Raw genomic sequence first — 6,000 nt, forward strand, 5'->3', positions numbered from 1 at the left:
GGTTTTGTTAATTTGCAATTCCTGTTTTGTTCTATTTTCCTATCTGTTCCTAACAAATTTCTTAATTCAGGTAATTTTGACCCATTTTCCCATTTTTCTCTGATGTTCACAAGTCATTTACTGCATTTTCAGACTACCATTTGTGCTAAGTTTTGTAAATATAAATGAAAGAAAGGCCCTACCATAAAGAATATTCATTCTAGGCTTATAACATAACAAAACAAAGAAACAAAGAAACAAACAAACAACAACAAAATACAAAAACAAACAAACAAAACCACAGGAGAAAGAAGGATAAGCACTCAAACAGGGAGGGAGAACAAGTTAGCAGTGAAGACAGAGGAGGGTGGGTCTTACATTCTACTATTTAGAAGTATTCCTTATTTCACATCCTCAGTTGGAATTGAAAATGCAGTTTTCAGTTTAAAGACTCAAAGTCTAACCAGTTACAGTTGTAAAGTTGGCTGTGCACTATTTCAGATACACAGGAATACTCAGTTCTGAGGAGATGAAATATACATTTTTTTGCTGTCTCATTGAGGGCCCTGTGATATAGTCAAAAATACAGCATTTGGAAGCAGCTCTAAGATCCTATAATGTCATAACATGGGGAATGGAGATGAGAGGCACTTCAGGGAAGAGTCACATAATCACAATCTTTTAAAGAAGTACAAGAAGGGTGAAAGGGAACAACCTCATAGTCTGAAATAACTCCAGAACTGTTATCAGAACTGCTTAAGCTAAACGGGAACATCCCTTGATCATCTGGATTTACACTGGACTCTCTTGAGTATGTCCAGGTCTCTGTTGCACTGCAGGGTCCAGACCTGGACACAGGGCTTCAGGTGCACCTTCACCAACTCTGCATATAGTGTTAGGATAATGTCTCCTGATCTGCCAGCAGTATTTTGTCTAATGCATCCCAAGATACCGTTAGCATTCTTTGCAGCAAGGGCACACTGGTGACTCACATTCAATTTGGTGTCCACCAGAATCCCCAGGCCTTTTTCTGCAGGGCTGCTTTCCAGCTGGGTGGCCCTGTTGTGGTTTAATACAGCAAGAAGCTATACACCATGAAGCCACTCTCCTTCTGAGTGGGATGGGGGAGAAAATTGAAAAGTGCAAGAACTTGTGGGCCAAGATAATGATAATAAGAAAGAAAAAAGTGTATAATATATAATTATATAATATGTAATAAGAGAGAAACTAAAACAAAACAAAACAAAACAAACAAAAAATAACAACAAAAAGAATAAACAAAAAAAGTAATGAACAGTGCAGTCGCTCACCACCAGCTGACCAGTGCCTAGACAGTCCCCAAGTAACACCAGCCCTCCTGGCCGACTCCCCTCAGTTCAATATGACATCACATTGTATAGGACATCCCTTTGGTCCATCTGGACCAGCTGTCTTGTTTCTGTCCTCTCCCAGCTCCCTGTGCACCCCTAGGCCCTCGCTGGCAGGGCAGCACAAGGAGCTGGAAAGTCCTTGGCTCTGGGTGAACGCTGCTCTGCAAAAACTGAAACATCAGTGTGTTGTCAGCATTATTCTCATCCTAAATCCAAAACACAGCACCATGCCAGCTTCTGGGAACAAAATTAACTCTATCCCAGCTGAAACCAGGTCAGGCCTCCATCATGTTCTGGTGCCTGGGGTTGTCCCTTCCCAGGTGCAGGACTTTGCACTTCTTGTTGAATTTCATGAGTGATATTGGCACATTTCTCCAGCCTTTCAAGGTCCATCTGGATAGCAGCATGGCAGCCCTCTGGCTTATCAGCCACTGCTGCCAGTTTTGTGTCATCTGCAAACTTCCTGAGGGCACACTCTGCCCTATCATTCAGATCATTAAAGGAGATGTTACACAGGACTGGACCTGTTATTGACCCCTTGGGTACTCTGCTCAGTACCCAGCAACAACCATACTTTGCACCACTAACTACTACCCTCTTGTCCTGGCCATTCAGGTAGTTTTTGATCCACCTCAGTTTCTGCCCATCCAGCCCATATACAAACAGTTTGTCTACGGGGATCTTTAACTGTACTGAGCCCAGCAGCTATTTTTGGAGAATATATTAAATACAAAGAATATATATCTTCAGAATATTCTCAAGAGTTGCCAAACTCCCTCCACCAGGACAGTCTTTCTGGCTTATGAAACTCACTCTGGAGGAAAGCAATTTCTGTAGTCTTTGCCACTTTCTTACCACACAGTTGCTGAGGTCAGAAGGGACCTCTGGAGATCATTTAGCCCATGACCTGCTCAGAGGACGATCAGTTACAGCAGATTGCTCAAGATTATGTCCAGTTGGGCTTTGAATACGTCCAAGGATGGACACTCCAAAACCTCTCCAGGCACAATGTTCCAGTGCTTGGTCATCCTCAGAGTGAAAATGTTTTTTCTTATGTTTAAACAGAAACATAAACAGTTTACAAACAAATTGTTCCTGTGTCTCAATCTTTGTCCATTGCCTATTGTCCTTTCAGCATGTGCCACTGAACAGAGTCTGGCTCCTCTTTTTTACAAGCCCTCTACTCCTCAGTCAAACATTTATATGCATGTAGAAGTTTCCCCCTGAACCTTCTCTTTTCTAGGCTTAACATCTCAGCTCTCTCACCTTCTTGTACATCAGATGTCCCAGTCCCTCAGCCATCTTTATGGCCCTTCACAAGACTTGATCCAGTACATCCAAGTTTATATTGTCCCAGGGAGCTCAGTACTGGACACAGCACTCTGAATGTATCTCATCTGTACTCAGTAGAGTGGAAGGATCTTCACCTAAGTCTGTTTAGGGGCTACCCCTGTCTGTGCTGTCAAAGAAAAAAAAAAAAAAAAAAAAAAAAAAAAAAAAAAAAAAAAAAAAGAAAGGGAAAGGGAGAGGGATAGGGATAGGGAGAGGGAAGATTTAGGCCCACATCAAGGTTTTCAGCTCCTTGGATGGCTCAAGGAGCGCTAAATAAGTTTTAGCACTATGGGACGTTACATCATTTGTATGTTCTCAGAAGACAAGAGAACGTATGTCAGTAAGAATGTCATGTCCTCGTGAGTTGTATGCTGCTGATCTAGACCAGTTTTGATGAAGTCTACTTGTGAGCGTGGGTGCCCAGGGAGTCTTTTTCCCAGACAGGTTTCTTAGTTTTTAAGGGCAGCATTGGGGTGTGCCCTGGTATAAAATGAGGTAATGAGGTAATGAAATCTGTGTGATATGCTTCTTTTGAAACACAGCTCTTATGAAAAATTCAAGAGGAAGTGCTTTCCTTTTCTTCACTGCTAGTTCATCTAGTTTGCAGCTCAAGAAAAGAGAGATGATTATTTTGGGGTACTTTAATGTGTGGGAGCTTTTAAGTGTATATAGATTTGTTCTGTTTGTTGTCGAGGTGCCAGAAGTTCTTGAAGCCTGATAATGCTCTCTCCATGTTTTATTCAGGTTGTCATCAATAATGACATATAATTTAATTTTACTTTCCTATTATACTTTTCTCATATTACTAGCAAAAAAAATGTGCAGAATATTTTTTTATCACTGCTCACAAACAAGGGAGCTTTAAAAACAAATGTATGCAAAGAATTAATGCTTTTGCAGAAAGGCTTTAATTTATTATTTAGCTCTATTTCTCCAGTGATAGCGAGAATATGCTTTTTATGAACATCATAGTACACTTAATTCTTGAAGACAATTTACACATTAAAAATAAATTGTAAAATCCCAGTAGGATTCAGCATGTTGACACATTTTAGATTAACGATGGTAATGTTGATGACTGCTAACTTTTAAATATGTAAGTTATACAGAAAGAAAAAAAAAAAAAAAAAAAGTGATTAGCAAGAGCTGTGTTAAAGAAAAGCAGGAAAAAAAAAATTCCTTGAGACAGTTAGCCTTTTCTCTGAAGGATAGGATCTCAACACTTTTTCATCTATGCTACTGCTAAGAGTCTTGGCAGGCCTCAGTCTGGAGAGAGACTGCAATTACAGATCTACCAGGTCTTGATATTTGTTTCTGCCCTCATTCCTGTGGGAGCTGGTTAGTCTCTCATTGTCTTGTCTGTTACTGTTTGTACTCTTTAATGTACTCGTTGTGTCAACTCAGTGCCCAGCTGGCTGGCAAAGCAGAAACTGCTGCAATGTTTCCTGCTGGGCAGAGCTGCTGAAATTACCGAGCAGACTTCGCTTGAACCAGTGGAGGAGCCCTGTCCTACTCATCAGGAACACTGATCCCCTTCAGGCATTTCATCACTGGCCCCACTGAAGATCATGGATTTCTTGCTTCTCTCCACCCCGGCATGTCATTGCAGAAACTCATTTAGTGCTCTGGCTGCTCCACCATCAGCACCTCCTGTAGCCCTGACACCCATTTTCTAACAAAAATCTTCACCCTTAAGACCTCCCCAATCACCCATATTCATTTCCCCTGAATCTTCCTCGTCATGCTCATAACTCCTCTCCCTGCTCCAAGACTCACATTTTCTTGAAACAGATCTTAAACAGAACTAGCCCTTTGGCTATCAGGTACCTTTTCTGTCCTTTTGCAGATTTTTACTTAAATCCTATTTCTTTTGCATTCCTTCATTATATTGCTGTCAAACCTCTGTGCATTTTTGCCTCAGGATAATAGACTACATATGCATAATACATAGTTTGGATGTCAATAGATTTTATTACAGTTTGGGATAGTGGTTCTGCTTAATTTCATGCTATCCACAAACTAGACAGTAAATTGTTGGCTCTGACAGGAAGGTTATACTGCAGGCTAACTTTTACCCTGAGTTACATTCAAGCAACTTTCAACCAGAGTCAGGATTTGGCCTTTAATGCATCTGGGAGTGAAACAGAGAAATTCTTGTCTCCTTATCAGACCTGCCATACAATCCCGTTATATGACAGATGTACATCTCTGATATAAAGAAAAAGGAAAATCCCCAATTCATGGTGAATTTATATGGTTAATATTATCTGATAAAACACGAGAGAATGAACAGGACCTTGAGGGAAGGTTGGGTTGTTGAGGGAGACAAAGCATCCAGGGAAGCACTGCTACATGCCTAGCAGAAGGGCAAAAGCAAAAATAAATGTAGGTCAAAGGAAAAGCCATCAGCAACAATGAAATACTGAGAAAATTCCAGAAGAAACAAAGCAAAAGTGACCTGCAACAAGGCTCAGTCCTCATCACATCTCTCAACACAGTCGGTCCTAGTAAAGAGCAGAATGAGCTCAGCTGTATCAGTCTGTTTCCTCTCCTTCCTCAGCACTGTGTGAGAAATAAAGTAGCAGTTTTGCAAACCCATCTCTTGACACCCACCGGGCCACAAATTACTGATTAAAAAGAAATCACTTGGGAATATCACCAATAATTCCTTCCTGTCCACCTGAGAAACAAAACCCAGCATGACACTTATCTGATCTCACTGTGTGAGTAGAAATGCCATCCACACCACTCTTGGAAGGATGGCATGTTTTTCACTTGACTTCCCAGACTTGACTGGTGTCACCCAGACTCCAGAGTTCAGCAATAACAGGTTGTCCCACATGCTGTAGGGAAGGGGACAGCAAAGCTTGTGTGAGGTCTGGTTCAAGCCCAGCCTACAGCAGCTGTCCATACAGTCAGCTGCTGCTTTTCTTTCCCATGTTTGTTATCTGGAGTCTAAATAAAGGGCAATTGTGTTTTGTTTTGTTTTGTTTTGTTTTTTTGGCACATGCAATAGCCATAACAGAGAATTGTGAGTGTGGCAAGGTGTGCAAGAATAAGGAGCACACTCTGAAGATACTGAAAAAATAAAATAAAAATTTGGCTGTGCTCGTTTGTCTCTCTTTTTCCCAGATTGCCTCCTGTGATTTAATTTCTGTCTTATAAAAGTAAAAATGTGTCAGACATAAGATCACTGGGACATTTTCAGGGTTGATTCATCCACAGATTAAGAGATCCCACCCACAAGGATGCATCCTTTTTGTACAGAGCAGACTTTGTGGCAGCACATAATTGGAAGTAATTAATCACACCGAAGACA

Source organism: Aythya marila (assembly GCF_965140915.1).
Source record: "Aythya marila genome assembly, chromosome: 2".
NCBI classification, from domain to species: domain Eukaryota; kingdom Metazoa; phylum Chordata; class Aves; order Anseriformes; family Anatidae; genus Aythya; species Aythya marila.